Source organism: Aotus nancymaae, unplaced genomic scaffold (genome assembly GCF_030222135.1).
Source record: "Aotus nancymaae isolate 86718 unplaced genomic scaffold, 86718_ANA_hifiasm-v0.15.2.pri h1tg000250l, whole genome shotgun sequence".
Taxonomy (NCBI): Eukaryota; Metazoa; Chordata; class Mammalia; order Primates; family Aotidae; genus Aotus; species Aotus nancymaae.
This window is the reverse complement of record NW_026988665.1, coordinates 1,332,109-1,341,187: the sequence shown is the minus strand read 5'-3', so window position 1 is coordinate 1,341,187 and position 9,079 is coordinate 1,332,109.

Below are 9,079 nucleotides of genomic sequence, written 5' to 3'. Positions count from 1 at the left end.
GGCGCGCTCTCCGCCGGCGGCAGCAACTTACTCCGGCCGCGCGCCCACCCCGTCAGCTACTGCGCCCCGGCGCCCGCAGCCCCCGCCAGGCCGCCCCGGACTGCTGCTGCCCGGCCCGGCGGGGCCTCGGCGGCCGGAGACATGGAGCCGCGGGCGCTGCGATCGATCCCGGGTCCCCGCGCCGAGCGCCGCAGCTCCGCGGGGCGTCGGGGGTCCCACGTCCCGGCCACTTGCGTCCGCGCCCGGGGCGGTCCCGCCGGCCAGGCCGAGCCCCGCAGCGAGGAGTCGCGGAGTCCCCGCCCCGCCCGGGGGTCCCAAGCCCCCGCCCCGCCGCCCCGGCCGCGTCAGCCGGGCACCCGCGTCCACTGGCGCGCGCCCGCCCGGCGGGGACTTGGGAGACTCCGCCGCCGCCGCCGCCGCCGCCACAACTTGGCCCATTTAAACGGCCCCGGCGCGGCGGGCGGCGCGGGCTCCCGCGGGGGGTGCGTGACGGCCGACTCGGTGCATCCGGCGGCGGCGGCGGCGGCGGCGGCGGCGGCGGCGGCGGCGGCGGGACAGGGCTGCGGGCCCGGCGCTGTCCTGAGCACCGAGTCCCTGGGAGCCGCTGGAATCCAGGACCCCGCGCGGGACCGGGACGGGCCCCTCTCGGCGGGAGGGAGCGGGGGGCCCGGTGCGTGAGCGCGCGCTGGCGGCTGCGGGTTTTGCACAGCGACTCCGAGGGTGGGCGTGGGTGTCCGGGCGGGCGTGGGTGGTCTCAGTGCGTCTGCGGGGAGCGAGGTTGTGGATTTGCGGCGTGTTGTCTGGGCAGAGTGTCCCGGAGGGCAGCAGCTGCCGCCCATCCTTGCGCCTTCTCATGCATTTCACAGGGCTGAGTTCGCCTGAGCCACCGAGTCCTTTTTAGACGCTGACACAGAAAGGTCGAGTAACTCTCCTGAAGTCACACAGCTGCTTCAGATGCAGAATGTCTCACTCCAGGACAGAGCCAGAGCCACGCTGTGGGGCGAGAGCTTCCTCTCACCCCACACCTCCCAGGAAGAAGGTGCTGTGGATCCAGGTCAGGCTGGGGTGGCGGGCAGCGGGGTGGGAGGGTGCGCACCTGCAAATTTTCTTTCCCCACGAGGAGCAAGTCTAGCGGAGTGGACCTGCCACACCATGTCCACTTGGTTGCCTTCTGACAGGTCAGCCTGGGCCCCAGTCCCTGGTCACCTGCCTGCCCGCCCAGATGGGTTCGGAAGAGCAGCAGAACCTGGGGCGCTGGTAGCAGCAGGCGAGGCAGGCTTGCCCTGCCCTGCTGTGCCTTGTCGCACACGCTAGAATGGGGCCTCCTGTTGCCACCCTGGCCTCTGCCCCCGAGATGCACATGGCTTGTCCCTGTGGGCATCTCCCTGACCAGGTCCAGTCGGTGAGTGGACCACAAGCCTGTTTGCACAGGCACCTTCTTCAAGGGAGGGAACAGCCCATCACCACCTCCGTCCAGGCCAGCCCCACTGAGCATAAATCTGACCCCTGGTGACCACTCTGGGCTCCCTCACAACTCATGTCCTCACCTCGTCCCAGCAGAGGCTTCTGCTGGCCCCAAAGCCAACCCTCGGAGTAAGGTCTGGGCCAGCCGTGCTCTGCCCAAAGAACATACCCAGAAGCCTCCCCCGCCATCCTGGCTACCTTCTGTGGGGGCTCCTTCTCGGTCTGTTGGGGTCTGAGGGCCAGGTGTGAGTGCCGGTGACCCTTACGTGGCCACCCTTGGCCTGTCAACCTGTCTGGGGCCGGAACACCAGCATATCCCTGACCCCAGGTGTGGCTGTCAGTGAGTCCCTGTGCCTTCCTCCCCTGAAGCCTGAGTCTTGTCTCAGGTCCGATGCCATGTGGAAAGTCGGCTCCTGGGCCGGCTTGGAGGCCATGTGCACTGGCCCTGCGTGCCCACTGGCCCCTGCCCTGCCCTATGGTCACAGCTCCCGTGTGGGCTTCTAGGTTCACCTGCACCTGACCCCCCGATGCTCACACGGCGACTTGGGGAGGGGGGCTGGCTGGGAAGGTGCAGGTCACATGGCAGCACCTTTCTGGGTCTGAGGCCCTTGGGCCAGGCCTCTCCTCTGACCTGGGCCCGTGGAGGGGCCTCCTTTCCCTTCGAGGGCCCTCCCCTTGTTCGCCTGGCATCTCACCATGCTCAGGCCTGCAGTGCAGTTGCGGGGGGCATGCGGTGGCCCTGGGTTTCTGGCTGGGTGGCCTGACCTCCAGCCCACAATCTGGCTCCACCTATCTCTGGAGGACCAGAGTCTCTTCCTGAAAAGACCCTGACTGTGTCCACAGCTGGAGGCACCCTGTCCTCACCATCCAGTCCCTGACGTCCAGGAGGTCCCTCCAGGGGCTGGGCGAGGAGGCCTTCCCCACCACCTCCTCACCCCCAGCATCACCCTTCTCAGCGGGGCTGTGCCCCTTCCTTGGGCCTGTCCATTCACACACTCATCCTGTGGTGTCCCGTGCACACAACCGTGTCCACTCCCACACCTGTCCCGTGTCCACTCACACACCTGTCCCATGTCCACTCCCACACCCGTGTCCACTCACACACCTGTCCTGTGTCCACTTCCACACCTGTGTCCACTCACACACCCGTGTCCACTCACACACCTGTGTCCACTCACACACCTGTGTCCACTCACCTGTCCCGTGTCCACTCACACACCTGTCCCGTGTCCACTCCCACACCCGTGTCCACTCACACACCTGTCCTGTGTCCACTTCCACACCTGTGTCCACTCACACACCCGTGTCCACTCACACACCTGTCCTGTGTCCACTCACACACCTGTGTCCACTCACACACCTGTCCCGTGTCCACTTCCACACCTGTATCTCACGTTCACTAGTGCATCCACGTTCCACGTTCACTCCCGCACACCGGGGTCCCATGCCCACTCACTCACCCGTGTCCTGAATCCACTGGCTCACACCCTGCTCTGAATCTACTTGCTCACACCTGTGTCTCATGTCCACTTGCACACCTGTCTTGGTCTGGGACACCTGGGCCCCACTCTCCTGCACTCCTCAGACTGGCGAAGCTGGAGGGAGGGAGTTTTGGTGCTGGAATCATCCTGAGCGAGGCAGGGACGTGGTGGTGTGGACTCCACAGCCCCTCTTCTGGCCCACCAAGCCCAGCCTGCCTGGGCCTTGGTGCCTCTGTCGCTGCTCCGGGTCCCCCTGCTGGGGCCCCTCCGCTGCCGCTGGGCTAAGGCTGGAGCCGCTGCCTGCCGCCACCAGAGGGAGGAGGTCATAAATAACCCTGGGGCTGTGCTGGAGCAGACGTTGACCCGAGACGTCCTGGGGGAGTGTGGGGGCGCCAGGGGCCGCTGCCCCAGCCCGCAGGCCGCCTCTGCCGTCCGGGGGTGCCTGCCCAGGCTCCCCAGCACTTCTCTTAGCACCCCCTTCTCATGCATCCCCTCATCAATCAGCCAACCGTGTATTGAGCCCAGATGTGGTATAGCTCCGAGATGGGAGGGAGAGGAGAGATGGGGAAGCCGGGTCTGGGCCCACAGGTGCAGCCAGGACGTGCAGGTGAGCAGCGATCAGCCGCCCCTCAGCCTCCATCCTGAGCTCGCTTACTTCTGGTGATGGAGGGAGATGTACAGAAAAGACCCTGCAGCCTGCAGGCATAGCACAGTGACTCTTGGCCGAGGATGCACCCCTGTGTGAGTGCCCGGCCGCTGGCAGAAGCACACGTGCTCAGAAGCACAGGTGTGCCCACACCCCACGTGCCTGTGTACGGCGCAGCGGCTCCCCACTCACACGGCACCAACGGACCCTCCCATGGCCACACCGATGAAGACGGCTTCACCACAGACGCCGGTGCGGATGGGATGTGCACTCCTTCCAAGGCCCGTGCGTAAGGCAGACGCAGGGCCTGCGGACACCAGCACCACACAGACCCCGGCACACACGCCCTCAGCCACAGCGGCCGGGACAGTGCCAGGGCCTGTCGCTGTGGGCTGGAAAGCCTAACCTGGGAGGTCAGGGGTCGTGCTAAATCAGCTGGGCTCCCTCGGACACTCCTGTAGAAGTGGCCAGAACCTCTGGGAACGCACCTGCCCCTGGTCAGCGAGAGGAGCGGCCGCGCTGCAACCTGCCCGTGCCTCCGGCCGCTGTGAGCTGGCTGCGTGCCATGGGACGGGAAAGCTGCTTCCGAGTCCAGTCTGTCCACCGACCTGAACCTTTACCGTTGAAAGAGCCAAGGAGTGGGCCCCGAGGCTCCTCCCCTGCCCTCCGTGCTGCGTAGTGAGGGATGCTCCTTCAGACACGCGGCTGGGCTCAGACTGCCGGATTCAGGGGTGGTGCCGTGGTCGTCACCCGCCGTGTCACCAGGGTGCTGACTGACACCCGCACACTGGTGAGAGTGAGTGCTGGCCGGGCACACCCAGACACTTCCTCCGTAGAGGGGCTGATGCAGAAGCCAGGGGCCACCACCTTAAGCACAGGGAAGGAGTGGAGTCCAGAGCCCCAGGGAGTGGGAGGGCCTGTCCCGACGCGTGGGCTCGGTGGAGCTCACCCCCTCCTCCTGCAGACGCTGCCGGCCTGCAGCTTGGACCGGCCTGGGTTGTGCAGCTGCTGCCTGCGGGTGGACGTGGGCCTTGGTGGTCCTCAGCGCTCACGGCCCGAGCCCCTGAAGCACTGTCGCTGCCCCTTCTCTGACGACGGGTCAGGGGGTCACCCGGAGCTGGGTGCAGAGCCAGGGCCCAGCATGCAGGCTTGGGCCCCAGGCCCCGGCGCCCCACATCTGGAACATGCCAGCAGGGTCCAGTGTGAGAGAAGAGCAGATCCCCATGTGAGTGAGGGTGGAGGGCTGCCCATCTGCCGTGGCCACGGTGCCACTGTCCACATCAGCTCACGCCAGCACAGATCCCGTGTGAGGCCTCGGGGACCATGCCCCTCGTTCTGGGTGCCCGGGCTCTGGCCGGCTGCTCCCGCTCTGCAGGCCGCACGTTCACTAGCTGGTGAGCTTGGCGGGTCTGTGGGCACAGAGAGACCAGAACCTGCTCGATGAGGCCCCGTGAGGATACCAGGCTGTGCTGACCCCCGAGCTTTGGAGGAGAGGGGCACCAGCCAGGGACCTGCACAGACAGCCTCAGGTGCGAGAAGCTGGAGCCTAGGGCAGCTGAGGAGGGGCTGGGTGCAGTGGCTGGAAGTTGCCATTCTCAGACCCGGCTCCAAGGCCCTCTCCAACTGTATTGGCGATCCAGGTTGGACCCCAGGTGTGACTGTGTATCTCAGGGGGCTGGGATGGGAGCCCCCTGAAAGCAGGGTTTTTGTTAATTCACTGACAAACCCACGTGCCTGGCACGAGATAGGTCCTCACTCAGTGAAGACCACACACCCTGGGGTCATCCACGGTGTCCAGAGGAGGGGTGGGCCCTGCTAGCAGCCAGACTGGGCACAGCCCCCGGCACACGCCAAAATGATGCCACCCACTCACCCTGCCCTCCGGGAAACGCAGTGGGAGTCCAGGACTTGGCCTTGGATGGGGTGCGGGTCCGTGTGTGACCTCAGAAAGTCAGTCTGGGGCATCATTTTGGCGTGTGCTGGCGCCTCTGTGGACCTGGCGTGAGGCTCCTCTGCTGCCGAGTCTCCCATGGGCCATCTGTCTTCTGCGTGGCTGCTGAGGAATCACAGTGGGGTGGCCCTACAGGTGGCTGAATGAGAATAGGACCTCCATGCTGCACCTCCCTGCCTGACCCCGGGGGTGTCCCCAGTAGCGGAGGGCCGAGGCTGGGCGGCAGGGATTGGCTGAGATCCTACGAAGAGCCCAAGGGCAGGGCCAGGCCTGAGCCCAAGGTGCAGGGGAAAGGCAGCAAGTCCAGGGCCCCTTTCTTCGCCGGGTACCTGGAGTCCAGCCTGAGCAGCAGGAGGGACTCAGCCCCTCACCCAGGCTGGAAGGGTCCCGAGCAGAGGCCCCTCCCGCATGCACCCCCAGCCCCCACTGCGGCACTGGGGCCAAGACTAATAAAACACCCACCTCACAGGAGACAGCTTTATCTTGTTGATCGGAAGTCTGCCAGCCCAATTTATGATGGAACCTAAGATCTCCAAATCTGAATTTATGCGCCGTAGCGTAACAAGAGGTCAATGAGATTAAACGTGGGCTCCTGAGAGGCCCAGCGTCAGGCTTGCTGCGAGGCGCTGCACAGAAAACCCACGGCCAGAGCCCCTGGGCCCCGCCCAGGCAAGACAAGAAAAGGGGGTGGCAGGTGGGATATGGGCCTGGGGCTCCCGGGAAGCCCACGGAGGGAGGCCAGAGAGCCAGGCAGCCCAGGGCAACCATGGGATGGCCCCTGGATGCAGGAGAGCAGGGAGGTGCCGAGGGTTCCGTCAGGGTTGGGAGCCTTTTCCTGGTCACAGACCCACCCCACTTCGGTCCCCAAGCCCTAGGCGCCCCTGGCTCTGAGGACATTGGAAGTCTGCCCTGAGGCAGGTTCAAGGACAGAGCTCTGACCCTGGCCCAGGGCTGCCTTGAGTGCCATGAACTTGGCTTCTGGCTCACAGTAGCTCCCTGTGCCCCTTCCCGAGCCTTCTGTGCTCTGGAACCCGTGGGCAGGGTGAGGGAGGGGTGCTCTGTCCCAGTGGGGGCCTGGGTGCCCAGCCAGCACAAGGCTGGCTTGCTGAGCTTAGGGCAGACCCCGACCTCAGAATTTATACAAATAAACGCAATGAAAAGTGCTGGCAGCCTGATCTGATTACAGAGTCATTCATTCTCTGGTCGTTAATAATTTGTGCAATAAAGGACTGCGGGCTGCTCGGTGCGGGGGACGCTGTGGCCCAGCCTTCCCTCGGCGCCGGCCCCGGGAGCTGGAAGCATAAATTATTAGTTTCTTATCGCTGGGCCTGCCATCGCTCATGCTGCCAGGGCCTGGCGGGAGCCGGTGGCTGTTCTGCTGCCCACCAGGGCCGGCTCTCAGCCGTTGCCTGGGGCCCTTGGTGACGCCCCGCCCGGGCCCCGGTCCCCCAGGTGTGGGAGCCCTGAGGCTGATGCTGGAGCCGGGCACTCTGGAGGTCGGGAAGGTGGGGCTTTAGCGCTTGTCCTCCACCCTCTCGGTAACTGAGCCGAATCACTCCTGGTTGGAAGCGCAGCCTCCCACACCTGCCACAGCAGAACGGCAGCCTGCAGCTGCCCTTGCCCAGAGCTGGCCAGGAGGAAGAGACGGTTGTGTTGGGTTTGTCAGTCCTCTGGGTGTGGCGGGCCCCTCTGGGTGGGACTTGGCACCTGTACCGGGGGCACCTGCAGGAGCGGTGCCCACACTGTCTCCCCGTGTCCGGCGCTGGGGGTCCGGCGCGCAGGCATAGGCACCTCGCACCCCCTCACGCCCTCACACGCCTGCCGCCGGGGTTCTCCGTCCCACCCAGAAGGGAGAAGCTGAGGCTGAGGCGAGGTTGGGAAATCGGGGTGGGCCGCTGGAGTCAGACGTCCTAACCCTGGATGCAGGGGGAGTTGGGGCGTGAGTGCAGGGTGACCTCATGGGCCCAGACTCCGGGGCTCAGCTCCGCTTTCTGGAGGGCTGGGGATTCTGGAACCCAGCCTTGAATTGTGAGGATGGCGGGGTCTGGAGGGTAGGCGGTGCAGGAGGCTGTGCCCACTGCTGGCTGTGCAGCCTCGGGAAGACTTCTAACCCGTCTGAACCTCAACCTGTAAAACGGGAATGCAAATTAAACGATGAAATTAACATGCATTGTGCGTGTGGGTGGGGCAGACACAGCCACCCCGGCAGCTGGTGAGGCTCTCACAATATCGGGTCCTGGAGCCCACGAAGCCCCTTGCGGAGACTGCAAGCGTCTTTCCTCTTCCAGTGGTTGACCCCTGCTCAGCCCACACGTTTTGGCTCAGAAGGTCCCCCCTGCCCTCTGGCCTTGGGATCGCTGGAGGCGGTCGGGGGACGGGGCTGCCTCGGTGCCCTGTGGACCTGCCTGGCTGCCTGTCACTTCCCCAACAGCTCCATCGATGGGTGCTCCCCTTCTGGGTTGCATTTCCTGCTGCTTTGCACGCTGGGGACTTTTGGTTGGGTGACAGGGATTGTGAATTTTGTTGGGCGCTGACTCTTTTTTGTAAACATTTGCTTTACTCAGGACTCCAGGAAGTTACTTGGAAGCTGTTTGGACCTTTGCAGTCTTGCTTTTAAGCCCTGCTGGGAGGACCAAGGCAGCATTTGGTCTGGGGCTGACTGTGCCCTCCTCTACCATGGCACGGCCCTGCTAGGCTCTCTGCCAGGAGCTGAGGTGCCCCAGCCTGGCTGGTGGACCGCACACCTTCCCTGTCCACGGCCCTGGTGGGCTCCAGCCGTGGTTCCTTCTGGTGATCTTGGGTGTTAGTTTCCTTTCTCTTTCTCTCTTTCTTCTTTTTTTTTTTTTTGACAGAGTTTTGCTCTTGTTGCCCAGCCTGAAGTGCAATGGCTCTATCTCCACTCACTGCAACCTCCACCTCCTGGGTTCAAGCGATTCTCCTGCCTCGGCCACCCAAGTAGCTGGGATTACAGGCATGTGCCACCACGCCCGGCTAATTTTGTATTTTTTTTTAGTAGAGGTGGGGTTTCTCCATGTTGGTCAGGCTGGTCTTGAACTCTTGACCTCAGGTGATCCGCCCACCTCAGCCTCCCACAGTGCTGGAATTATAGGCATGAGCCATCATGTCCTGTAGTTTTCTTTCAGGTGAAAATCCTCACTGGGGTCACTCTCTGTGCCCTCCTCTCCCCTCGGCCTCCTGAGACTCCTGGCTTGGCCTCCTCTCCTGAGGGAGACCCCTGAACACACCTGGGTCCCCATGGTGGCACCACAGCCCAGACACTCCGGGCAGCGAGTTGAGCATCGCAGGGCTCCCCCCATCGTTCCCAGCCTTCCTCACCTGCAGCTCTGGCGGGAGGGGATCTGGCTGCTCCCCCTGCCTCCATGTCTCTCCCTCTCGCGTGCTCTCGACGGCGCCCTGCTGCCTCCACGTCTCTCCCTCTAGGGTGCTCTCGACGGCGCCCTGCTGCCTCCACGTCTCTCCCTCTAGAGTGCTCTCAACAGCCCCCTGCTCGCTGCGGGGCTCTTGCAGGCATTTTCT